The sequence below is a fragment of the Dasypus novemcinctus genome, chromosome 9, assembly GCF_030445035.2.
Source record: "Dasypus novemcinctus isolate mDasNov1 chromosome 9, mDasNov1.1.hap2, whole genome shotgun sequence".
NCBI classification, from domain to species: domain Eukaryota; kingdom Metazoa; phylum Chordata; class Mammalia; order Cingulata; family Dasypodidae; genus Dasypus; species Dasypus novemcinctus.
Genome location: NC_080681.1, coordinates 108,230,381 through 108,257,555, shown reverse-complemented (window position 1 = coordinate 108,257,555; position 27,175 = coordinate 108,230,381). Strand labels below are relative to the sequence as shown.

General features: G+C 44.2%; 1 long non-coding RNA gene across 1 annotated transcript in view; it reads right to left on the bottom strand.

Annotated features, from left to right (window-relative positions):
* LOC139439620 (uncharacterized) overlaps nt 1-26,661 on the bottom strand; it is a 36,604-nt gene extending 9,943 nt beyond the window's left edge. Inside the window, exons 1-2 of the long non-coding RNA XR_011649568.1 lie at nt 26,577-26,661; nt 5,675-5,750 (exon numbers count right to left, since the gene is read on the bottom strand). This is a non-coding gene — a long non-coding RNA (uncharacterized lncRNA). The remainder of the gene's footprint in view (nt 1-5,674; nt 5,751-26,576) is intronic.
* Between the last annotated feature and the right edge of the window lie 514 nt (nt 26,662-27,175).

Below are 27,175 nucleotides of genomic sequence, written 5' to 3'. Positions count from 1 at the left end.
TCCCTGCATAGGGGAGCCCCACGTGCAAGGAATGTGCCCCTTAAGGAGAGCCACCCAGCGCGAAAAAAGTGCAGCCTACCCAAGAATGGTGCTGCACACTCAGAGAGCTGACACAGCAAGATGATGCAACAAAAAGAAACAGATTCCCAGTGCTGCTGATAAGGATAGAAGTGGTCACAGAAGAACACATAGCGAATGGACACAGAGAGCAGACAACTGGGGAGGGGGTTGGAGCGGGGGGGAGAGAAAGAAATAAAAAATAAATCTTAAAAAAAAAAACTACAAGGAGGAAAGATGTGGCTTAACTGATAGAGTGTCCGCCTACCATATGGAGGGTCCAGGGTTTGTTCCCCTGGGCCTCCTGACCTGTGTGGTGATCTGGCCCATGTGCAGTGCTGCCGCGTGCAAGGAGTGCCATGCCACGTAGGGACGTCCCTGTGTAGGGGTGCTCCACGCACAAGGAGTGCGCCCTGCAAGGAGAGCCGCCCCGCATGAAAAAAGCACAGCCCACCCAGGAGTGGCGCTGCACACATGGAGAGCCTGATGCAGCAAGATGATGCAACAAAAAAGAGATGCAGTTTCCCAGTACCACCGGATAATGCAAGTGGACGCAGAACACAGAGCGAATGGACACAGAGAGCAGACAACTGGGGGGGGAGGGGAAGGGGAGAGAAATAAAATAAATCTTAAAAAAAACAAAACAAAATAAGCTACCAGGAGAGGGAAGTGGATGTGGCTCAAGTGACTGAGCTCCTGCCTACCACACGGGAGGTCCTGGGTTCCCAGATGCCTCCTGGAGAAGATGAACAAGACAGTGAGCTGGCATGACAGGCAGGTGTGGGGAGCTGATGCAACAGGGAGACACAAAGAGGAAAGATAATGAGATACATAGCAAAGCAGGGAGTTGAGATGGCTCAAGTGATTTAGCACCCCTTTGCCACAGGGGAGACCCCAGGTTCGATTCTGGTGCCTCCTAAAGAGAAGACGAGCAGACACAGAGAGCAAATGGCAAATGGACACAGAGAGCAGACAGTGAGCTCAAACAACAGCGTGGAGGGGGGGAAGATAAAGAAATAAAATAAGTCTTTAAAAAAAAAAGCTACAAGGAGATACCATTTCACACCTCATAGAATGGCCATTTTTAAAAAACAAAACAAAACAAAACAAAAAAAGCCCTGGAAAACTACAGATGCTCCTTCACTGTTGGTGGGAGTGTGGAATGGTGCAGCCACTGTGGAAGGCAGTTTAGCAGTTCTTCAGGAAGCTAAACATAGAACTGCCGTACGATTCGGCAATCCCTCTTCTAGGAATAAATCAAGAAGAATTGAAAACAGAGACATGAACAGACATTTGCACACCATTGTTCATAGCAACATTATTCACAATTGCCAAAGGATGGAAACAACCCAAGTGTCCATCAACTGATGAATGGATAAACAAAATATGGCATATACCCATGATGGAATACTACGTTGCTGTAAGAAATGAAATGGGGACACATATGACAACATGGATGAACCTTGAGGACATTATGCTGAGTGAAATAAGCCAGACACAAAAGGACACATATTTTATGGTCCCACTATTATGAACTAAATACGAAGAATAAACACATGGAGTTAAAATCTGGAGTATAGGTTACTAGGAGATAGGGGGAGGACTGAGAAGGGGTCCTGATGCTTAATGTTTATAGAATTTTTTACTTTGTAAAAGTGTGGAAATGGTTAGAGTTGGTGGAAACATATTAGTGAGTATACGTGACACTGCTGGTTTATAAACGTGATTGTGGCTGAAAGGGGTAGTCTAGGTACGTAAATGTCAGTTGAAAAAAAACTAGAGAATAACCTAGGGACTGTGTAACGTCGTGAACGCGGTGGTGGATGAGGATTGTGGTTAATAGTATAAATACGAGAATGCCTTTCTATGAACTAGAACAAATGTACAACACTATTACAAGGTGGCAAGATTATGGAGATACATGGGAAAAATACAATTTATTTAACTTATGGACTATAATTAACAGCAATATTGTAATATTCTTACCTCAGTGTCAAAGAAGGTACTATATCGATGCTAAGGCTCAGTAATAGGGGGGTTGGGGATTTTTCCTACTGGACTAAGGAAAACTTTTAAAAATTTACTGAGGTGATGATGGCACAACTCTGATTCGACTGAAAGCCACTGAGTGTACACTTTGGATGGACTGTACAAGGCATAGGACTGTGTAATAGTGAACCATGCAGTGGATGATGGACTGTGGCTAGCAAAACAGATATTATAAATGTATAATACTAATACACAGTGTTAATAATGGGGGCTTTATGGAAAATATACCAAATGTAAACTATGAACCATAGTTAGCATTAATATTTTGATGATATTCTTTCATGATCTTTAACAAATGTTTCTCAACAATGCAAAGTGTTGTTGATGGAGAGGTGATATATGGGAATTCTGCAATTTATGCATGATTGTTTTGTAAGCTCACAAGTCCTCTAATTAAAAAAAAAGACAACTTGGAACTTGGGAAAAAAATCAGTTGGTCTTAGATGTGAGGTTTTATTTCTGAATAATTCTCAACTCGATTCCATTGTTCTACATGTCTGTTCTTTCGTCAGTACCATTCTATTTTGATAACTATAGTTTTGTAATAAGTTAAAAATTTTTTTATTAGAGAAGTTGTGGGTTTACATAACATGCATAAAATACATAATTCCCACACACCATGCTAATATTAACACCTTGCACTGGTGTAGTACATTTGTTATAATTGGTGAAGCAATATTTTAATAATTTTTAATAATATTTTATAATTGTACTATTAACTATCTAGTCCATGATTTAACTTAGGGTTCAATTGTGTTGTGCAGTTTCATTAATTTTTAAAAAATTTATTCTAGTACCATATATAAACCTAACATTTCCCCTTTAATCACATTCAGATATATATATATTTCAGTGCTGTTAAATTCACAATGTTGTGCTACCATCACCACCATTCATTACCAAAAACATACCCATTATTCCAAATAGAAACTCTGTACATTTCAAGCCTTAACTCCCTATTCCCTATCTCCACCTCATCCCCTGGTGACCTATATTCTAGATTCTGACTGCATGTATAATAAGTTTAAAACCAGGAAGTGTGAGTCCTCCAACTTTGTTTTTCTTTTTCAAGAGGGATTTGGCTATTAAAGTTCCCTTGCCCTTCCATATCAATTTCATGATTGACTTTTCCATTTCTGCAAAGAAGTCTGCTGGAATTTTGATTGGTATTGTGTTAAATCTGTAAATCACTTTGGGAAGAACTGATATCTTAGCAATATTTAGTCTTCTAATCCATGAATACAGATGGTCCTTCCGTTTATTTAGGTCTTATTTGATTTCTTTTAGCAATTTTCAGAATTAACTTTTAATTAGGGATATTTTAAGCATACACGAAAGAGGAAGCATAGAATGGTGACCCTTCTGTCTTTTAGCAATGTTTTATAGTTTTCTGTATATAAGTCTTTTACATCCTTGGTTAGATTTATTCCTAGATATTTGATTCTTTAAGTTGCTATTGTAAATGGAAAATTTTTTTCTTGATCTCCTGCTTATATTGTTCATTCCTATTCTGTAGAAAAAGTACTGCTTTTTGTGTGTTAATCTTGTACCCCACCACATTGCTGAATTCATTCAATAGCTCTGGTAGCTCTGTTGTGGATTTTCAGGATTTTCTGTATATAGGATCATGTCATCTGCAAATAGGGAGAGTTTTATTTCTTCCTTTCTAATTTTAGTGCCTTTTATTTCTTTATCTTGCCTAATTGCTCTGGCTAAAACTTCCATTACATTGTTGAATAACAGTGTTGTGTTTTTCCTAATCTCAGAAGGAAAACTTTCGGTCTGTCCCCATTGAGTATGATATTAACAGTGGATTTTTCATATATGCCTTTTATCATGTTGAGGAAGATTCCTTCTATTCCTAGTTTTCTAAGTGTTTTTATCAAGAGAGGATGCTGGATTTTGTCAAATTCCTTTTCTGCATCTATTTCCCCCCTCTATTCTATCAATTAATTGGGTTTCTTATGTTGAACCATCCTTGCATTCCTGGGATAAATCCCACTAGATCATGGTGTATTATTCTTTTAATGTGCTGTTGGATTCAATTTGCTAATATTTTGTTGATGTTCAATCAGAATTTTTTTTAATCTCCCTGAGATGGCTCTCTTGTCTGCTCTTTGTTTTTGCTCATTGTTTGTGCTTGTTGTCTGTTCATTGTTTTTTTGCTCTTGTCTGTTTGCTTTTTGCTGGTTGTCTGCTTGTTGTCTGTTTCTGGTTTGTTTTTTTTTTCTTTAGGAGGCACCAGGAACTGAACCTGGGACCTCCCATGTGGGAGGCAGGCACTCAACTGCTTTAGCCACATCCTCTCCCCATCAGTAAGAATTTTGAAGGAAATGTCTCCTCACCACAACTCTATGAGATGTTGAGATAGTTAACATGTATTTTGGTAAGTAGAAGAAAGAGACTGAGAATGACTCCTCGGTTAAGTAAGAGGAGCCATGGGAAAGAGTCAGTACTTAGAAGCAGGTGGGGGGGAACACTTCAAGATAATGAAGGATAAAGAAGTACAAATGGTGACGGGAGAGCTGGAGGAGAGTGACACAGGGCCCCCTCACCGCAGCAAGATGGTGGCTGCCATTGTCACAGAAATGGCCATGATGGGGTTTGACTCCGAAATAGAAGTAAATTTCTGCAGGTTTGTGTGTGTGTGTGTGTGTGTGTGTGTTTGTGTGTTTGCACGTGTGCGCAGCGAGTCAGGGTATGTAAGTGGTAGTGCGTGAAGGGGGCTCCAGGCTCTGCTTGCCTCCCTTCTTTCCTTCCTTCTGCCAGAGGTATCCCCTGCTGGCCTCTGGTGTGCTTCTCCCACGTCAGACACTAGGGGGCAGCATGCAACAGTGGAAATTACCGAGGCTTTGGCGTCATAGGATCTGAATTGGAATCCTAGTTGGATCCTGTTCAGCTGCAGTGTGAACTTAACCGCTTTGAACCTTTGCCTTTCTCATCTGAAAATAGGTTTAAGGGAGGTAGGATAGCACAGTGGTTGAGTGTGAACCCTGGAGCTAGAGCGCCTGGATTTGTGTCCCATTTCTGCCACTAAACTAGTTTGTGTAACCCTGGCCAACTTATTGTACTTCTCTGGACCTCAGACTCCTCGTCTATAAAGTGGGGAGAGTAATAGTTTCTGCCTCATAAGGCTGTGGTAACCCATGCAGAAACTGCACCCTGTAAGTGCTACATAGATGTCAGCTATTTTATTTTAAACTACCCCCCCCCCCGCCCCGCCCCCAGCCATTCTGGGTCCAGGACTCTCTGAAGCAAGACAACTGCTCTGAGAGAAGCAGGACAACAAATTACTATTACTGACCACCAACTACATGGCAGGTATATTATGGACCTTATTCCCTTTAATCATCACAATAACTCAGTGGATAGCTGTGAAAACTCCCATCTTATAGCTGAGAAAACAGGCCCTCAGAGATTTTAAGCCACTTGCTCGAAGTCACACAACTAGGTAGTGGCAGAGCCCAGAGCTGACTCCAGATCTTCCAGGTCCAGAGCCCGAGTTCTTTGCAGTGTCCCCTCACGTGCTCAGGAGACTAGGCCCTTGGGGGAGAATGGGGATTCTCACCTCAGGAATTCTCCTCTGTAATCATCTGCAATCTGTCTGCCATCCTCCTCTTTCTCCAGACAGGATTTCCTGGAATCTGAATGGAATAAATAGAATGGAATGGAATTGGCTTAAAGGGAACCCTGCGGGTTGCAAGGGAACAGAATGGGGTGGGATGAGGCAGAATTGCAACACGGGAGTTGAGATTATCTGTGCAGGCAGGGGTTTGATTAAGGACCATTCAGAGTTGCCTCTCCCCTTTCTTTTGGTGGCCCAAGGATGGTGTGTCCTGGAGGCTAGAGGGAACTAGGGGAGTCTGAGGGTTATCCTGGGGGGTAAGGGGCAAGTGAGCTGGGCTCTGGGCTGGGTGAAGAGGTCAATAGAGGTGCAGCCAGAGGCCCAGAATTCTAAGGAGCTTTTGAAACTCTAGGCTGGGCTGTTGATTGGGGGACCCCAGACCCCTGAGACTGGGGGGTTCCTGGGGCTCGCTGGCTTTAGCTTGGGCTGTATCTGGTTGCTGGAAGCGGCTGCAGGCTGAGGAGCCACCTGGTGACAGGTGGAGTGGGGGCTGTTTCTTTGGTCCTGAATTGGTTTCCAAGCCCTAGTAGAAGTGTTTTCCTCAGAGTCCTGGTGCTGCAAGAGCCTTCCTCATCCCACCCCTCCCACAACTACTGATGAGGAAACAAGGCCCAGAGGGGAGTGGACTGAGCAGAGTCACGCAGTGAGTAAGCGGTGGCCCTTGGAGAAGGCATGAATCTCAGCTCCCTTCACTGTGTTCTCTGTTGTGTCAAGATAAACCTGGATTCAAATCCTGCCTTTATGAACCAGGGCAAGTGACTCAGCCTCTCGGGGCTTTGTTTTCAGCATCATTAAAATATCTTTACTCAGTCAGCCCTTTTCTTGCCTCCACCTGCACTGCTCCCTCATCCTCACATGCTCTCACACACACAAGTGTGGCCACACATGCCTGATGCTGAGTCCCCTGGTCATTCACGGGGAGCAGTGGGCAGCTCTGGCACTGACCCCCCCACACTCCTTCCCGTCCTCTCAGCTCATCCCACCTCCTCCGTGAAGCCTTCTCAGAGAGCTCCCAACCAGAAGGCTATCTCCTTGAGCCAATTCAGAGGGCTGATGGCCTTGACCTCCCCTACTGCTTTCCCTGTCCCTAGACAGGAGCTCTCAGAGGGCAAGTTCTGGTCTAGTTCATCTCTAAGTCCCCAGCACCCAGCCCAGGGCGGGGTCCAAAACTGTGATTGGGAGTGTTTGGGGAAGAAACGAGGGAAGGAAACCCTTCCAACTCCTCCCTTGGAGGAGCCCAGGACTGCTGTCTCCACCCTCCCAGACCATGGTGTGGCAGGAAGAGCCCCGGAATGGGGACCAGACAGACCTAGGCTGGAATCCTGGCTCAGCCTCCCCTGGTGTGAACCGGGGAAATGATCTCACTTCTCCAAGCCTTAGTTTCCTCTTCTGTCAACAGCCTTCCTGAGAAAGTGACATGTAAGCAGAGGACTGAAAAGAAATAAATGGAAGGACCTAGAAGGAGAGTCTTCCAGGCCTTGTAAACAGTGGCTGCAAAGGCCCCGAGTTGTGAAAAAGTCGGTGTGGCTGCAGTGCAGTGAGCAAGGGGGAGTGTGAAGGGCAATGGGGGTGCAGACGTGAGTGGGCGCTAGGTCACCCAGGGCTTTGAAGACCGCTGGGGAGTCTGTCTTTTAGTTTAAGTAGGTGGGGACTGACAGAGGGCCTTGGCAGGGGAGTGGCTTGATCCGACCTATACTTCAAAACCTTTTCTCTGGTTGCTATAAGGTGACTGCAGACGGGGAAGATAAAGCAGGGAACCCAGCAAGGAGGTTGTGGTGATAAGCCAGGCGAGAGCTGATGGTGGCATGGCCTAGGACGGTGCCTGTGACATGTGGGACGTGGTCAGATATGTGCTATATGCTGGAGGTGGATCTCACAGGCCTGGATGTGGGGGGTGAGGGAAGAGAGGACCCCGTTTTAGTTACCTATTGCTGAGAAATAAACTGGCCCCAAACTTGGCTTGAACAGAGATGATGTATTACTTGTAAAAATTCTGTGGATTGGCTGGGGCTCTACTGTTTCATTGGGGGTCATTCAAGTGGCAGCATTTAGCTGGGAGCTCAGCTGGGTCTGGATTATCCAGAACGGCGTCTCTCCCCATGACCTCTCAACAGCCAGAAGTCTAGTCACTCTATTAGCTTCCTATGGTTGCTGTAACAAATTATCACACACTTGATGGCTTAAAACAATAAGCATTTATTCTCTTACAGTTCTGGGCCAAAATCAAGGAGTCGGCAGGGCCACCCTCCCTCTAGAAACTCTAGGATTCAGTTTCCTTGCCTTTTATAGACTCCAGAGCTGCATTTCTTGGCTCATGGCTCCTTCCTTTTCAAAGCCAGCAGTGTAACATCCTGCTTCAGTGGCCACATTGCCTTCTTCTGTGTCAAATTTCCCTCTGCCTCCCTTTGATAAGGATGCCTGTGATTGCATTCAGGGCCCTTCCAGATAATTCAGGTTAATCTGCCCATCTCAAAATCCTTAACTTAGTCACATCTGCAAAGTCACTCTTATCATGTGAGTTCATACTCTCAGGTTCCAGGGAATATCTCTGGGGGCCACAGTCATTCAGCCTACACACAGACCTTCTTTACAGCATGGTGGCTGACTTCCAAGAGGAAAAGCCCACTGTGTAAGTGCTTGTGGAAGCTCTCCTTTTGTGCTTCCTAATGTCCCATTGGCCTAAGCAAGTCACGTAGCCAAGCCCAGAGTCAATGTAGGAGGGGACAATAGAAGGGCATAGATATCTGGTGACCTGGTTCATTGCAGGTCACTGATGTAACAGTAAACCACAACTCCTGAGTTTTTGACCTGAGGAAATGGATGAAATTCAAGGATACTGGGGGAATGGATGGAGTTTTCTGGAGGTTTTGGTGGCAGAGTGCAGTGTCCTGTCCCAGAACCTCCCTGCCACAAGTTAAACACTGAGGACAGTGGGCTTGGGAGAGCTAGCAGTAATGGGGACATCAAGACCCTGGCAGGTATGGCAAGGCTGGGGTAGGGTGGGATGGGAATGGGGAGGGGCAGCAATCAGAGTAGAGGAACCTGAAAAGTTTCAGGTCATTCCAGAGTCCCTACTCTGTGCCTGACCCTGTGGAATAGAGAAGAATAAGACTCAGTATATGACCTTGGGGAGCTCACGGCTTGAAGGTGAGATAAACCATACTCAGGTGGTGGGACTCAAGCCTAAGCCAGAACCCGCTGCCTTCCAGCTCTAGCAGTGAAGAGGTCAAAGCAGACTCAGGAGCGGGGCAGGTCTTCTGCAGATAATGTTCCTCCAATTTTATGGGTGAGCAAACTGAGACTCAGAGATGGGAAATAACTCATTTCCATTCTGTTCAATTCTTGCTGCAATCACAGGGAAGGTGGAGGGGGACAGAGCTCTCTCCTGAGCTTGCTGGGAGGCCTCTATAGGCTGGGGTGGGAGTGGGAGGAGCTCCTGAGAAGGTGTCCCTCCCTGTGCCCTGCACTTGTGCCATCCTCCCTGAAGAAGCCTGGCTTCAGGCCCATTTCAGTTCTTTCCTGTTCCTCACTGTGGGAAGAGTCCTGTGGTTGAGCCAAGAATCAAAGAGCAATGCTAACACACAGCCTCTTGCCACTAAATCCCTATAAAAGAGAAAGAAATTGAGCATCTGAGTAAACTACATTCTAATCAGATGCCTAGATATCAGCAAAAAATTACAAGCCATACTAAGAAAATAGAAGACATGACCCAAGAAAAGTAATATATCAAATGCCTAAAAGAGACGCAGAATTTGAGAGAACTAAGCAAGATGTGCATAAATCTCCAAAATCAAATTAATGAGTAGAAAGACAATATGGTTAAAGAGATATGACATCAAGAAGACATTGAGTGAGTGCAAAGAAGAATTTGAAATCCTGAACAGAAAAGTAACAGAACTCATGGGAATGAAAGGCACAATAGGTGAGATCAAAAACACATTTGAGGCCTACAACAGCAGACTTGAAATGAAAGAAGTAAGAATAAGTGATACCATAGATAGAAAGCTAAAACTGGAGGAGAAAAGAATGGAAGAAATTGAGAAGGGCTCAGAGAGTTGAATGACAATAAGAAATGCAACACTATATGTGTCATGGGAGTTCCAGAAGGAGAAGAGAAGGGAAAAAGACAGACAGGGTATGAACTTCCATGTCCCAGAAGCACACTGTACCCCAATCAGAATAAACCCGAATAGACCTACTCCAAACACATAATAATCAGAATGTCAAATGTCAAAGATAAAGAGAAAATTCTCAGAGCAGCAAGGGAGAAGCAAACCATCATGTACAAGGGACATCCAGTAAGACTTAGTACAGATTTCTCTTCAGAAACTATGGAGATGAGAAGAAAGTGGTATGATACAAATAGAATACTGAAAGAGAAAAACTGCCAACCAAGAATTCTTTATCCAGCAAAATTATCCTTCAAATATGAAGGCGAGTATAAAATACTCACAAATAAACAGAAACTAAGAGAATTTGCAAAAAAAGAATCCACCTTTGTAGAAAGAAAAAGACAAGAGAGACAGGCTTAGAGGAGAATATAAAGGATAGAATAGCAGAAAGGATAACCAAAAGAATAAAAAGACTGACAAAATAAGATATGACATATGAAAAACATAGAATTAAATGGAGGAAGTAAATAATGCATTTATCATTGAATGTGAATGGATTAAACTCCCCAATCAAAAGATACAGGCTGACAGAATGGATAAAAAAAACATGAGCCATCCATATGCTGCTTACCAGAAACTCACCTTAGACCCAGGGGTACAAACTGATTGAAAGTAAAAAGTTGGTAAAAGACTACTCCACGTGAATAATAAACAGAAAAGAGAAGGGCTAGCTATACCAATATAGAACAAAAAATACTTCAAATGCAAAAAAGTTATAAGAGATACAAAAGGCCATTATATATTAATAAAAAGGACAATCCACCAGGAAGATATAATAGTCATAAACATCTATGCACCTAACCAGGATGCCCCAAAATACATGAGACAAACTCTGGGAAAACTGAAGGGAGAAAATGACATCTCTACAATAATCGTTGGAGACTTCAACACCCCACTCACATCATTAGCTAGAACAACTAGACAGAAGATCAACAAGGAAACAGAGAACTTGAATAATATGATAAGCGAGTTAGACCTAACAAACATATACAGAACACTGCATCCAAACTCAGTAGGTTATACACTCTTCTCAAGTGCCCACAGGTCTTTCTTTAGGATAGACCACATGTTAAGGTACAATTCGGCTCTTAATAAATATAAAAAGATTGAAATTATACAAAGTACCTTCTCAGATCATAATGGAATGAAACTGGAAATCAATAATAGATAGGAGAAAAGTAAATTCACAAATGTATGGAGGCTGAGCAACACACTCCTAAATAATCAGTGGGTCAGAGAAGAAATTGCAAGTGAAATCGATAAATATATTGAGACAAATGAAAACAAGAACACAACTTATTAAAACTTATGGGATTTATCAAAGGCAGTCTTGAGAGGAAAATTTACAGCCCTAAATGCCTATATTAAAAATGCAGAACGAGCTAAACTCAAAGATTTAACTGAACAACTAGAGAAACTGGAAAAAGAACAGCAATCCAATTCCAAAGCAAGCAAAAAGAAAGAAATAATAATGACCGGAACAGAAATAACTGAAATTTAGGGGAAAAAAAAAAAAAAAAGCAATAGAGAAAATCAACCAAACCAAAACCTGGTTCTTTGAGAGGGCTAATAAAATTTACAACCCACTAGCTAGACGAACAAAGAAAAAAAGAGAGAAGATGCAAATAAATACAATCAGAAATGAAAAGGGGGAAGCTATAACTGGACCCCATAGAAATAAAAAGAACCATAAGAGGATATTGTAAGAAACCGTATGCCAACAAACAAGACGATCCAAATAAAATAGACAAATTCCTAGAAATACACAACCAACTTACACCGATGCTACAAGAAATACAAGAACTTAACAAACAGTCACATATAAAAAGATTCAATCCATCATCAAACATCTCCCAGCAAAGAAAAGTCCAGGACCAGATGGCTTCATAGGGGAATTCTACCAAGCATTTTGAAAAGAATTAACACCAATCCTCTTTAAACGCTTCCAAAAAACTGGAGAGAAAATTACCCAACACATTTTGTGAAACCAATATCACCCTAATTCCAAAACCACATAAATATACTACAAGAAAAGAAAATTACAGACCAACCTCTCTAATGAACATATATGCAAAAATTCTCAACAAAATACTTGCAAATTGAATCCAACAGCATATCAAAAGACTTACACATCATGACCAAGTGGATAAATTCCAAGTGGATAGTATGCAAGGCTGGTTCAATATAAGGAAATCAATCAACATAATACGCCACATTAACAAATTGAAGAAAAAACACATAATTATCTCAATCGACCCAGAAAAGGCATTCGACAAAATCCAGTACCCTTTTTTGATAAAGACACTTCAAAAGATAGGAATAGAAGGAAAATTCCTCAATATGATTAAAGGCATATATGAAAAACAGCCAACATCATACTCAATGGGGAGAAAGGTTGAAAGCCTTTCCTGTAAGACAAGGATGCTCACTGTCACCATTTTTATTCAATATTGTGCTAGAAGTTCTAGCTGGGGCAATTAGACAAGGAAAAAAAAAATCAAAGGCGTCCAAATAGGAAAAGAGGAAGTAAAACTCACTGCAGATGACATGATCATCTACTTAGATAATTCTGAAGTATCCAAAACAAAACTACTTGAGCTAATAAATGAGTTCAGCAAGATGGCAGGATACAAGATCAACATGCAAAAATCAGTAATGTTTGTGTACAATAGTACTGAATAATCTGAGGAGGAAATCATGGGGAAAATTCCATTTTCAATAGCAACAAAAAGACTCAAATACACAGGAATTAATTTAACCAAAGAAGCACAGGGCCTATATGCAGAAAACTATAAAACAATGCTAAAAGAAATTTTATTTTATTTTTTTAAAGTGTTCTTTTTTTTTTAAAGATTTATTTTTATTTATTTCTCTCCCCTTTCACCCTGTTGTCTGCTCTGTGTCCATTTACTGTGTGTTCTTCTGCATCCACTTGCATTGTCAGGCAGCACTGGGAAACTGCATCTCTTTTTGTTATGTCATCTTGCTGCATCAGCTCTCCATGTGTGCAGCACCACTCCTGGGCAGGCTGTGCTTTTTTTCACACGGGGTGGCTCTCCTTGCGGGGTGCACTCCTTGCTATGTGGGGCACTCCCATGTGGGGACGCCCTTGCGTGACACAGCACTCCTTGTGCACAGCAGCACTGGACGTGGGCCAGCTCACCACACGGGTCAGGAGGCCCTGGGTATCGAACCCTGGACCCTCCATATGGTAGGCGGATGCTCTATCAGTTGAGCCATGTCCACTTCCCCAAAGAAATTTTAGAAGTCCTAAACAAATGGAAAGACATTCCATGTTCATGGATTGGAAGAATAAGTATTTGTGAGGATGTCAATCTTACCCAAATTGATTTATAGATTCAATGAAATACCAATCAAAATCCCAACAGCTTACTCTACAGAATTAGAAAAGGCAATTACCAAATTCATTTGGAAAGGAAAGTGCACCTGAATAGCCAAAAGCATTCTAAAAAAGAGGAGTGATGTGGGAGGAATTACACTGCCTGACCTTGAAACGTATTACAAAGCTATAGTGGTCAAAACAGTATGGTACTGGCATAAAGATAGACACATTTATCAGCAGAATAGAATTGAGAATCCAAAAATAAACCCTCAACTATGCCATTGACTGGTTTTTGACAAACCTACCAAATTAATGTTAATGGGACCAAACAGTCTTTTCAACAAATGGTGCTGAGACAACTGAACATCTATAACCAAAAGAATGAAAGAGGACCCCTATCTCACTCCCTGTACAAGAATCAATTCAAAATGTATCAAAGACCTAAATATAAAAGCCAGAACTGTAAAACTGCTAAGAGAAAATGTAGCGAAACATCTTCTAGACCCTGTAGTAGGTGGTGGTTTCTTGGACCTCACACCCAAAGCACGTGCAACAAAAGAAAAAAATAGATAAATGGGACCTCCTCAAAAGTAAACACTTTTGCACCTCACAGGACTTTGTCAAAAGGGTGAAAAGACAGTCAATTCAAAGGGAGAAAATATTTGGAAACCACATAACTGATAAGAGTTTAATAGCCAGGATATATAAAGAGATGTTACAATTCAACAATAAAAGGACAAAAGGCCCAATTAAAAAATGGGCAAAACACTTGAATAGACATGTGTCCAAAGAAGAAATACAAATGGCAAAAAAACACATGAAGAAATGCTCAACATCACTAATGATTGGGGAAATGCAAATCAAAACTACAATGAGATATCATTTCACACATATCAGAATGACCACTATTAAAAAGACAGGGGAAACGGACTTGGCCCACTGGGTTAGGGCGTCGTCTACCATATGGGAGGTCCGCGGTTCAAACCCCGGGCCTCCTTGACCCGTGTGGAGCTGGCCATGCGCAGTGCTGATGCGCGCAAGGAGTGCCCTGCCATGCAGGGGTGTCCCCCGCGTAGGGGAGCCCCACGCGCAAGGAGTGCACCCATAAGGAGAGCTGCCCAGTGCGAAGGAGGGAGCAGCCTGCCGAGGAATGGCGCCGCCCACACTTCCCATGGTGCTGATGACAACAGAAGCGGACAAAGAAACAAGACGCAGCAAACAGACACAGAGAACAGACAACTGGGGGAGGGGGGGAATTAAATAAATAAATAAATAAATCTTAAAAAAAAAAAAAGACAGAGAACTACAAGTGTTGGAGAGGATGTGGAGAGATAGGAACACTTATTCACTGTTGGTGGGAATGCAGCATGGTACAGCTGCTGTGGAGGACTGTTTGGCAGTTCCTAAAGAAGTTGAATATAGACTTGCCACGTGACCCTGCAATACCACTACTGGGTATATACCCAGAAGAACTGAGAGTAGTGACATGAACAGACATCTGCACACCTATGTTCATAGTGGCATTATTCATGATTGCCAACAGTTGGAAACAACCCAGGTGTCCATCAACAGATGAATGGATAAAAAAAGTGTGATGTATTTACACCATGGCATATTATGCAGCTGTAAGAACAAATGAAGTTGTAAAGCATATGACAACATGGATGAACCTGGAGGACATTATGTTGAGTAAAGCAAGCCAGACACAAAAGGACAAATACCGTATGACTGTGTTACTGTGAACCAAATATACTGTGTAACAAATTGTATTTCAAAAAAAATTTTTTTATGTATCCAGTAATTTAATTGAGAAATGTATGTTTTTATTCAACAGTGGTTTCAGTTTTTAATTGTTTATATTTTCAATTATTAAATGTACAATATAAAGTTAAAAAAAAAAAGAGCCCTATGAGGAAACACAAAGAAAGGGGGTGACATGGACGGGAGTCAGGCCTAGATTTGACCTCAGGGGGCCCCAGTCTAGGGGATGAAGGATGTTGGGGAACTGTTTGGAGGTCACAGGTCACAGGTCTCCCCATGGGAGAGCACATCCTGGCCTTTGACTTCTGGCTAGGTCTAGGCAGGATTCTCTAGCAAGTTGGGAAGGTGGGGTTTGCCAGGTTTAGTCCTGGGAGCACAATTAGGAGGGTAGGAGGGAGTCTGGACCTGCAACCTGAATGACCTTGAGCTTGTCCTGCTCTCCTGGGCTAGTCCCCAGGACCATCCATCACTCTGTAGAGTGGAGCAGCCAGAACAGGGGCCCAATAATAACGTGAGCCAGGCTATCCTCTGGCCACCCCTCTGCGGGAAAGGCAGCCCCACATCCAGCCCCAGACTGAGGCCTGCTGTCCCCTCCCAGCTTGTCTGGGAATGGAGTGGGGTGGGGCACCTGCTGCGTCCCCGACTCAATGGCAGGGAAGGAGAAGCATGGAAGGGAAAGGCAGAGGGAAATCGAGGCTCTGGCATCTGATAACAATTACCACAAACGCCACTTTTCCTTGGAACCCGAGCAGGGTGGGAGGCCTAGTCCAGGGAGGAAGGCAGAAGCAGAGGAAGAAGTGGAGAGGGAGATGGAGATGAGAGCAGAGGGAAGAAAGAAACAGAGGGAAGAAAAAGGCAGAAGCAGGCTTAGTGGGTATGAACACTTGTGCACGATTTCAGGTAGGCAAGCAATGGGCTGTTTATTATTTTTTTAATCCACTCAAGCCCTCATTCTACCTGGCTGGTGGGAAATCCAAGCTCCACTATTGTTGGACTCTCTCAACCCCCTGCAGCTCCTGGAACTGGGCTGAGGTCCAGAGCTGCTACAGAAACAGGTATGGACAAGGCCCTTCCAGTCTGGCCTGGGCACCAGCTCACCCTGGCCCGCCGGCCCCTATGACTCCTTCAGTTCAAGGACGATGCCATTTCCGTGCCTGTCAGGCTTGGGCCATGGAACCTGGTGGTGGACCTGGAAGCTGCCCTGTGAAGGGTCCCGTCTTCTGAGTGCCACTCATCCCCTTGAACCCAGTGCCTAGATCGCCCTGTTCCCTGAACTGCCACCCCAACCCCTGCATGTCTCCAATCCCTGGGTCTAGGGATCTGTCCCTCAGCATCTTACAGCTGATCAGCTGGGACCAGCCCAGCAGCCCCTCTCAGACCTGGAGCCTTGGGCCCAGCCAGAGAGCCTGGGGGAGGGTCCCCAGAACCTCTGCCAGCCACCCTTGTGGCTGGTAGTCCCTGTGGTAGGCGGGTATGGTAGGCAGCCAGGACTGGTACCTCATCCTGAGCAGGAGGGACCCGATTGAGAGTAGCAGTCATTTTATTTTATTTTATTTTTTAAACATTTATTTATTTTATTTATTTCTCTCCCCTTCTCCCCAGTTGTCTGCTCTCTGTGTCTATTTGCTACATGTTCTTCTTTGTCCGCTTCTGTTGTTGTCAGCGGCACGGGAATCTGTGTTTCTTTTTGTTGCGTCATCTTGTGTCAGCTCTCGGTGTGTGCGGCGCCATTCCTGGGCAGGCTGCACTTTCTTTCGCGCTGGGCGGCTCTCCTTACGGGGCGCACTCGTTGTGCATAGGGCTCCCCCTTATGGGGTTATGGCATGGCACTCCTTGCGCGCATCAGCACTGTGCATGGGCCAGCTCTACACAGTCATTTTAAATTATTCAATTCATTTGTTTGGTGTGCTGGCTCCACACTGCTCTACGAGGCCCCATGTCACCTGGCTTTTGAGAATTTATGGTGAAATGTCCATCAACAAATGAATGGATAAACAGAATACAGTATATACATATAAGTCAGCTATAAGAAGGAATGAAGTTCTAATACATCTTACAACATGGATACACTTTGAAAACATGCTGAGTGAAATAAGGCAGACACATGTACAGGTATAGGTATATTTAAAGAGAAAAAATAAAAGCAGCATCCACGTAACAACATTAGTTGAATGGGACATTCCAGTACCTTTTAAGTCCTCTGTGTGGCCCTCCCTTGTTGCCTCCTCTTTCCTCACCCTCCCAGAGGAAACTACTGTCCTGAAAATGGTATTTAATCTTCCCTTTGTTTTCAGACCAACTTATCCATTGAATACAATAAGAACAATGCCTTGGACTCACAAACTTTTGGGGACCCACAAAAAATGTTTTAATTTCTTTTAAAATCAGATGATGGTTGGGAAGCAGATGTCAACCATTCTTTCCTACCACACGAGAAGTCCTGGGTTCAGGTCCCAGTGCCTCCTAAAGAAGATGAGCTGGATGCCATAGCTTGGCAGGGAGTGGATGTGGCTCAGGACGTTGGGCACACACCTCCCATGTGGGAGGTCTTGGGTTCTGTTCTCAGTGCCTCCTAGAGAAGGTGAGCAAACAATGAGCAGACAGATGAGGGAACCCTCTAGGAGAGAGGGGATAAATTAAAAATAAATAAAATCAGGTGATGATTGAATAAATGAAAATTTTCGAATGGGGAAGAAGAGAAGCACCGCGCATACGGAGAGCTGATGCAGCAAGATGATGCAACAAAAAGAGACACAGATTCCCAGTGCTGCTGACACCTCTAATCTATTTTCTGTTCCTATAGCTTATTTTAGATACTTCATATAAGTGGAATCATATAATATCTGTCCTTTTGTGTTTGGCTTATTTCACTCAACAGAATGACTTCAAAGTCATCCATGTTGTGGCATTTATCAGAGCTTCATTCTCTTATATGGCTGAGTAACATCCCATTATACGGATATACCATTTTGTTTATCCATTCATTTGTTGAAGGACATTTGGGTTGTTACCACCTTTTGGCTCTTATGAATGATGCTGTTATGAACACTGGCACACAAATATGTTTGAGTCCCTGTTTTCAGTTCTTTCCGGTATATATCTAGGAGTGGAATTGCTGGGTCATATGGATCATATAATAATTTTTATATTGTAATTCTATGTTTAACTTTTTGATGACCCACCAAACTGTGCTCCACAGAATCTGTACCATTTTACATTCCCACCAGCAATGCACAAGGATTCCAATTTCCAATTTCTCTAATCTTTGCCAAAACTTGTTATTTTTCATTAAAAAAAATAGCCAAAAAGTAATAATAATAATAATAGCCATCCTAGTGGGTGTGAAGTGGTATTATCATTGTGGTTTTGATTTGCATTTCCCTCTTGACTAGTGATGTTGAGCATCTTTTCATGTGCTTATTGCCATTTGCATATGTACTTTGCAGAAATATCTATTCAAGGTTTTGCACAATTTTTAATTGGGTTGCCTTTTTATTGTTGAGCTGTAGTTCTTTAAATTCTAGATATTAAATCCCCTTCAGAAATATGATTTCCAAATTGCTGCCTGTGGTTTGTGCATCATTTAAGAAACCATTGCCAATCCGAGGTTGTATAGGTTTGTGCCTATATTTTCATCTAAGAACTTATAGCTTTAACTCTTAAATTTAAGTCTTTAATTTCTTAATTTTTTTTAACAAACAAAATAGATTTATTTGGGTTAACATTTCTCTTAATGTAAAGAGAAAGCTTTCAAAAGAAACCACCTAGGACATATACATAACCACCCCCCAACCCCCACCCAGATAACCCAAAAGGGAATAAAAAGGGGTAAAGTTCTTTGGTTTTATCTTCGCTTCTGGAAGCTGTTTCCACTTTACATTCCATTCCACGGGCTCGACCTCTTGCAGACACATGGGCCTTCAGAATAACAGCTTTTCCCCGACCAGCCCCTGAGCCTTGGTTTTTATTTTTCATACTCTTTAACATGGGTGCGTTTTCCAGTATGTCAGGCAAAATCAGAAAGCGGATCTTGCTGCCGCGGATGTACACCGGCTCCAGCTGGACCCTAGCTGGACCCTAGCTGGACCCTAGCTGGACCCTAGCTGTAGTCGACTGTGAAGTTGGACATTCGGCAGTTCATGCTGGCCTCTACCTCGAGGAGCTTTGCCCGGTACATCTCCCGGGGTTTGTCTCACCTGTCACGATGCGGCCCTCGGCCTCCTAGAGGACTTTAATTGGCACACCAATCCACATCCTGGCAAGAAGAGAGTTCTGCTCCAGCCCCCGCTTCCTCGGCCTCCGTAAGGTAGCAACTCGAGGAGCGGCGAAGGCGGGTGGTGAGCAAACGGAAGGCCTATCTCTTCATTTTTATACGGTGCCGGGAAAAGTTGAACTTCATTCTTTTGCATGTGGATATCCAGATTTCCCAGCACCATTTGTTGAACAGAGTGTTCCCTCCCCATTGAATGGTTTTGGCACTCTTGTTGAAAATCAATCGACTCTAGATGTGAGGGTTTATTTCTGGGCTCTTAATTCTCTGCCATTAGGCTGTATGTCTATCCTTATGTCAGTACAACAGTTTTGATTACTGTAGCTTTGTAGTAAGTTTTGAAATTGGAAAGTGTGGGTCCTCCAACTTTTCAAGATTGTTTTGGCTATTCAGAGTTCTTTGAAATTCCATATAAATCTTAGGAATTTTTTTTTCTTCTTCTATTTCTGTAAAAAAAAAAAGCCATTGGGGGAGTGGAGGTGGCTCAAGCCATTTGGTGCCTCCCTTCCATATGGAGGGCCCCGGGGGCACCCCCTAAAAAAAAAAAAAAGACATGCGCACACAACAGACACAGAGAGCAGACAGCAGGTGCAAAACAATGGGGGGGGGAGAAAATAAATAAATCCCAATGGCATTTTTTTTTAGGATTTATTTTATTTATTTATTCCCCACCCCTTGCCTCTTGGGTTTGCTGTCTGCTCTCTGTGCCTATTCACTGTGTGTTCTTCTGTGTCTGCTTGCCTTTTCTTCTCGTCTTCTCTTTAGGAGGTACCAGGAACCCATCCCAGGACCTTCCGACATGGGAGAGAGACGCTCAATCACTTGAGTCACCACAGCTTCCTGGTTTGTTGTGTCTTTCATTGTCTTTCCTCTGTGTCTCTTTTTTGTTGCATCATCTTGTTTTGTCAGCTCTCCACACAGGCCAGCTTTTCACTGGCAGGACCCAGGGAATCATACCCGGGACCTCCTATATGGTAGACAGGAGCCCAATCGCTTGAGCCACATCGACTTCCTGCCCCTGGGATTTTGATAGGGATTATGCTGAATCTGTAGATCACTTTGGGTACTGATGCCATCTTAACACTGTCTTCCGATGCTGAACATTGGATGTCTTCCCATTTATTCAGTGTCTCTTTAGTTTCTTTCAGCAATGTATTATAGTCTTTAGTGTAAAGATCTTGTGCTTCAGTTAAATTTATGCCTAAATGTTCTCTTTTTTTTTTTTTTGATGCTAGTATAAATGGAATTGTTTCGTTAAATTCTTTTTCAGATTGCTTATTGGTAGTTATAGAAATAGAACTGGGGGGAGGGGGAAATGGATTTGGCTCAAGCAACTGCGCTCCCTCCTACCACAGGGAGGGGTCCTGGGTTTGGTTCCTGATGTCTCCCAAAGAAGAGCATGACAGCGAGGTGATGCAACAAGATGAGGCAACAAATAGACACAGGGAAGAAAAACACAATGAGAGACACAAAAAGCAGGGAGTGGAGGTGACTCAAATGATTAGGTGTCTCCCTCCTACATGGGAGGTCCTGGATTCGATTCCTGTACCACCCCAAAAAGAAGACAAGCACACAATGAACAGACACAGCAAGTGCAAACAACAAGGGTGGGTGTGTATAAATAAATAAATAAATAACTCTTTAAAAAGATACAACTGGGGAGCAGATGTAGCTCAAGCAATTGAGCACCTGCTTCCTACATGAGAGGTCCTGGGTTTGGTCCCTGGTAACTTGTAAAAATAAACAACAAGGAAATAAATGAAACAGCCAGCTCAGGGGAGCCGATGTGCCTCAGTGGTTGAGTGCCAGCTTCCTACATTCAATCCTTGGCCCCAGTACCTCAAAAAAAAAAAAAAAAAAAAAGAAATACAACTTACTTTTGTGTGTCGATTTTGTATCCTGCAAATTTGCTGGATGTTTATTAGTGCTAGCATTTTTGTGTGTGTATTTGGGTTTTTCAGTATTTTCTACATATATGATCTGGTCATCTGCAAATAGAGGTCATTTTACTTCTTCCTTTCTAATTTGAATGCCTTTTATTGCTTTTTCTTGCCTAATTGCTCTGGCTAGAACTTCCAGTATTATGTTGATCTTAGGGGAGAGCATTCACAATTGACTATGATGTTAGCTTTGGGTTTTTCATTGATATCATTTATCGTGTTTAGGTAGTTCCCATCTATTCATATTTTACTGAGTGTTTCTATCAGGAAAGTTCTTATTATCTTTCAAATACCTTCTACAGCTGTAGTTATGTCCCTTTCTTCAAACCTAACATTGTTTATTTGTGCCACCTTTTTTTTTTTTCTTGATCACTCTTACCAGAAGTTTGTCCGTTTTATTATTGTATCAGTTAGGCATTTGATTCAGCTGGAAGTCACACCATCACTAGAGGGAGGCCCTTGTCCTTACGTGCCTCGATGGTATCCATGGCTTCCGAGTTTCTGACAGCACGATGGAGGAAGGGAGAAAGGGCAAAGGATGAAGGCCACCTCAGTGCTCAGTCCCTGGTCCTTTCTTCTCCACCTTCACTCCTCCAGCAGTGCCTCATCCAGTCCCTGGGGGTTAAATATTGTCTCTTACGTGCTGATGATTCCAGATTCCTCTCTGCAGCCCAGTCCTCCCTCCTGAGTTCCAGACACATGTCTCAAAATCTCTGCTTGAATATCTAAAAGGCATTTAAAACTCAAAATGTCCAAAATTGAAATAGAAAAGAAAAGAAAAGCCACAAAATGCTAGAGCGGGGAGTGGTCCTTTTCTTTTGAATGCTTCCTGATTGCCGCTTGCACTTTGATTGCAACTTGCCTCCCCCTCCCCCCCTAGAGCCTGCAGTTCCTGGCGTGCCCCCATTTAACAGAGCTCAGCTAGCATTTAAAAAGAAAAGAAAGAAATAGAATGGCGTAGACTAGATTAGTATGGGAAATATCAGCATGGGTCAGACAATTAGGGTGGCAAGTATTGCTTATGAAACTTTTGTATGGGTACTGGGTCCTGCTGTAAGATGTTTGTCTTATTGTAGATTGAAGTAAAAAAAAAGATTGGCTGTTCTAGGCCTTGGGGTTCAACAGATGCCCTCAGGGCAAACACCAGCTTCAAGGCTCTGTTACTCCCCAGGAATTGCTCTTTCTTGTCATCTCTGGTCCGTGTCTCCTCCTTACTTCATAGACAGTCTGTTTAAATATCACCTCTCTGTCGATGACTCCCAAATTTGTCACCAGCTCTAACCTCCAGCTCTGATTTCCAGAGCCTCTCTATACCTGTCTGCTTATCATGAATGTCCAAATCAAAATTCCTTCCCTATGAGTGTAAATGTTTACCAGAAATATATTTTTTTCCTCTCTGTCTTCTTTTTTCATGTTTTGCCTTTCCACATTATACAGTAAGGAACATGATTTTATAAGTTAAATTTTCCAGGGCACAGTTTTCTGGAGGCCATGTTAATGTCTGTTATTTCAAATAATCTTCCCCTTCTCGGTGGCTCCACAGTCCATCCTGCTGCTCCAAGACAAGCCCAGAGGGTACTCCCTCACCCCCATGCTAATCCATCCTCAAGTCCTCAGTTCACCCGCAAAGAAATCTCTCCAAACGCTCTCCCTCTCTTACTCCCGCCATTACCCCTGGTGGAGCCGAATCCTCTCTGCTGGATTACTGCAGTAATGTCCTAGCTGGTTTCCTTCCCCCACACTCCCTTTTGGTCCATTCTCCTATACAGCAAACAGGGTAATCTTTTAAAAAGAAACTCAATCACGTCAGTCCCTGACTAAAACCTTTCAAAAGCTTCCCCTGCACTTAGAGTAAAGACCCTTGCCCTGGCCTCGGGTCCAGCCTGCTCCTCTTACCTCAGCTCTCCAGGGTTCTCCTGCTGGCTTACCAGGCACTGAACATACAGACCTTTGAATCTCAGGGCCTTTGCACTTGCTATTTTATCTGCTGGGAACGCTCTCTCTCCAATTCTACATGACTGACTCCTACTCATCTTTCAGGTCTCAGCTTCAAAGTCACTCTGCTAAAGAACCACCTCCCTGACCCCCCTTTTTATCATGTCACCCCATTTATTCATCAGTCATGGTTTCTAGGGAAGCACTTTGGCATCGTGGTTGGAAACAGGCTCTGGAGGCGGATTGCCTGGATATGGAATCCTAGCTTGGGCCACTCATTGACATGTGACCCTGGTCAATTGACTTCCCTGCTCTGTGCTTCAGTTTCCTCATCTGAAAATTGGGTAAGCTAATAATAGTACCTCCCAGGATCAGTACCTGGCATAGCACAGAGTAAGCCCTAAGTGAAAATTAGCAGGTATTTTATTATTTCTCATGGCACATTTCTCGGGCTGTAGTTAGTTTGATTTCTGAAACATAAGCCTTGTGGAAACAGGGATCGTGCCTCTCATTTACTGCTGCGCCCCCTCGCCTGTGGCACAGTGATTGGTGGGTGGTGGATGCTCAGTAGCGCATTGCTCAATGAATGCATGAAGACAGGTGTGATTTCAGCTCTTTTGGAGCGTGGTCTAGACATCCTGGGGTCTAATCTTGCCCTACTTACCCTTAACACCTGTCCATTTTAGAGATGTGAGGATTTGAGACCCATAAAGGAGGGGTGATTTGGACAGTGCCTCAAGGAGGAGGGGGCAATTGTTCTCTCTAGCTTCCTAGAGGGGAGCACACCCTCTACTTGTCAGAAGTGTGACAAAACATCAAAAGCACGTGGAACCTGCCACATCCATTGTGAGCATAAGTCACAGCCTATTTTTATCCTAGGAATTCTAACCAGGGCAAAATTTTCATGATAAGAGAAATTTAAAACAAAGAAGATCTGTCAGCTCTTTGGAATAACTCATCTGACATCGATCCTGCGGTTGTACCTTCGTGGGAAAGATATCCAGTCCCCTGTCCCCCCACCCCAACATTTTGTTTGTGCCACAATTTAGGAATCCAGAGGCTTCATTTAAAAAATAGAACCACAGAGGTTCAGAAAGGGGAAGGGATTTGCTTGAGGCCACACGGTGAATTAAACCCAAGTCTTCTGACTTCGAGGACAAGATTCTTTAAGCCCTAATTGATTAAGAAACTTGTGAGAACGGAGAGAAAGAAGTGAGAGAGAAGGAGGGAGGAGAAGGAGGAGAAGGACTAGAAGGAGGAGAAGGGGGTATGGAATCAGGTGCAGCCGGGGGCACTGACAGGTGGTGGGGAGCAACCAGAGATCCTGGGGACAGGGCAGGGGAGTCTGTCAGGGAAAGGGGAGATGGAGGCTGGAGCCTGGCTGGGTTATTTTCAGAGCTGCTATCTTTGTCTGCATCTGCTAAATTATTAAACTGAGATCACATCCTAGAGGGGCCAGGCCAGGCTGCCAGGAAAAGGCTGGAAAGAAGGGGCTGCCTCTCTTAGCAGAGGCCTCGGCTCTGCCAGGTTGGGGTGGAAGAAGACTCCTCAGGCCTGGTTTCCCTGCCCCACTCCACTCTCAGCCCCTGCGGGGATCCTGCTTGGGGCCCCAGCCACACTCACCATCCCCTCTGCAGGGCTGTCTCCACTGGCTGCTGTCCTGCCGGGGAGGGAGATATGGTGGACACAACATTGGGATCTCATCCCATCTGCCTCTTCTCTCTCAGGGTCTCTGACTCAGAGCACAGGTTTTGAGTCAGACCAATATGGGTCCCACCCCACGACCAGCTGTGAGACCTTGGCAAGTTCACCTCTCTGAGCCTTGTTGTCCTTGTCTATTCCATAGATACTAACACTTCATTTCTCAGATGAGGACCCTGAGGTTCAGAGAGGGAAAGTATCTTTCCCAGGGTTGCACAGCTAAGAAGGGACTGAGCTTTGATTCAAAGCCAGAAACTCTGATTCCAGATCCCTGTCGGTTGGTTGGTTTTTTTTTTAAGATTTATTTATTTATCTACCACCCCACCACCCGTTGTTTTGTGCTCGCTGTCTGCTTTCTGTGTCCATTTGCTGTGTGTTCTTCTGTGTCTTCTTATCTTCTCTTCAGGTGGCATGGGGAATTGATCCTGAGACATTCCAGATGGGAGAAAGGTATTCAATCTCTTGTGCCACCTCAGCCCCCTGGTCTGCTGCATCTCTTATTGTCTCTCCTCTGTGTCTTTGTTGCGTCATCTTGCTGTGCCAGCTCTCCACTTGGGCCAGCTTGCTGCACGGGCCAGCACTCCTGTGTGGGCCAGCACTCCTGCATGGGCCAGCACTCCTGCGTGGGCCAGCTCTCCTGCGTGGGTCAGCACTCCTGCGTGGGTCAGCACTCCTGTGTGGATCAGCACTCCTGCGTGGGCCAGCTCTCCTGCGTGGGCCAGCACTCCTGCGTGGGCCAGCTTGCTGCGTGGGCCAGCACTCCTGCGTGGGCCAGCTCTCCTGCGTGGGTCAGCACTCCTGCGTGGGTCAGCACTCCTGTGTGGATCAGCACTCCTGCGTGGGCCAGCTCTCCTGCGTGGGCCAGCTCTCCTGCGTGGGCCAGCACTCCTGCGTGGGCCAGCTTGCTGCGTGGGCCAGCACTCCTGCGTGGGCCAGCACTCCTGCGTGGGCCAGCTCTCTGCTCAGGCCACCTTGCTACATGGGCCAGCTTGGCTTCACCAGGAGGCCCTGGGAATCAAACCCTGAACCTCCTATATGGTAGATGGGCTTGAGCCGCATCTGCTTCCCTCTATTCTTTTTTTATACTTTTATATTTTCTCTCTTTTCCATCTTTTACAAAAGGAATTGTGGTGGTTTGGAGTTATGTACCCCAGAAAAGCATGTTCTTAATCTCAACCCATTCCTGTTGGTGTGATCCATTATATTCTTTTTTGAAAAATTGTTATTTATTTATTATTATTTTTTATTTATTTCTCTCTCCTTCCCTCCCTCCAGTTGTCTGCTCTCTGTGTCCATTCACTGTGTGTTCTTCTGTGTCTGCTTATATTCTTGTCAGCAGCACTGGGAATCTGTGTCTCCTTGCTGTGTCATCTTGCTGCATCAGCTCTCTGTGTGGGTGGCGCCACTCCTGGGCAGGCTGCACTTTTTTCACGCTGGGTGGCTCTCTTTATGGGGCGCGCTTCTTGTGCTTGGAGCTTCCCTATGCAGGGGACACCCCTGCGTGGCACGGCACTCCTTGTACACATCAGCACTGCGCGTGGGCCAGCTCATCACATGGGTCAGGAGGCCCTGGGTTTGACCCTTGGACCTCCCATGTGGTAGGCGGATGCTCTATCCATTGAGCCAAATCCACTTCCCTGATCCATTTTAATTGGACCTTTTGAAGAAGTTCCATCACGTAAGGTGTATGTAGCTTTACTGCATCAGGAAGGGTTTTACTTACTCTTACTACTGGAGGTCTTAGAGAGAAGGCCACAGAGAGAGAAGCCACAGGAAGCAGCCAGAAGCTGGACATCAGTGGAATCTGGAAGAGAAAGAAGACATCACCATGTGCACTCTCATGTGACGGAAGAGCCAAGGACCAGGGATGGCCGGCAGGCAGCCCCAGAACGCCACAGTCTTCTGGGAGAAAGCATCGCCTTGCTGGTGCCTCAGCTTTGAACTTCTCCTACCCTCTGAACTGTGAGCCAGTACATTCCTGTTATTTAAACCAATCCATTGTACAGAACTTATTTTAGGATCAGAGAAACAAAAACAGGAATGTTATAACTTTTATAAAGATCTGAAAAACACAATAATCCTTATAGGTTTTGTTTTTCTTTCTGTTTTATTCTTTAATTCCAACGGCGGTAGTTGGTGGGCTGGCTGGGCACTAAGAAGTGGTTGCCTGCAGCCTCGTCCACTCCCGAGAGTGTGGAGTTCAGGTCAATTAAAGGAGCCAGCAGATGCCAAACCTTTCTTGCCTCTGGTCCTTTGCTGTGCTGTTTCTTTCCTGGTCTCTGTTCCACCAGTACCTCTGCATTGCTCTCCTTGACTCACCCT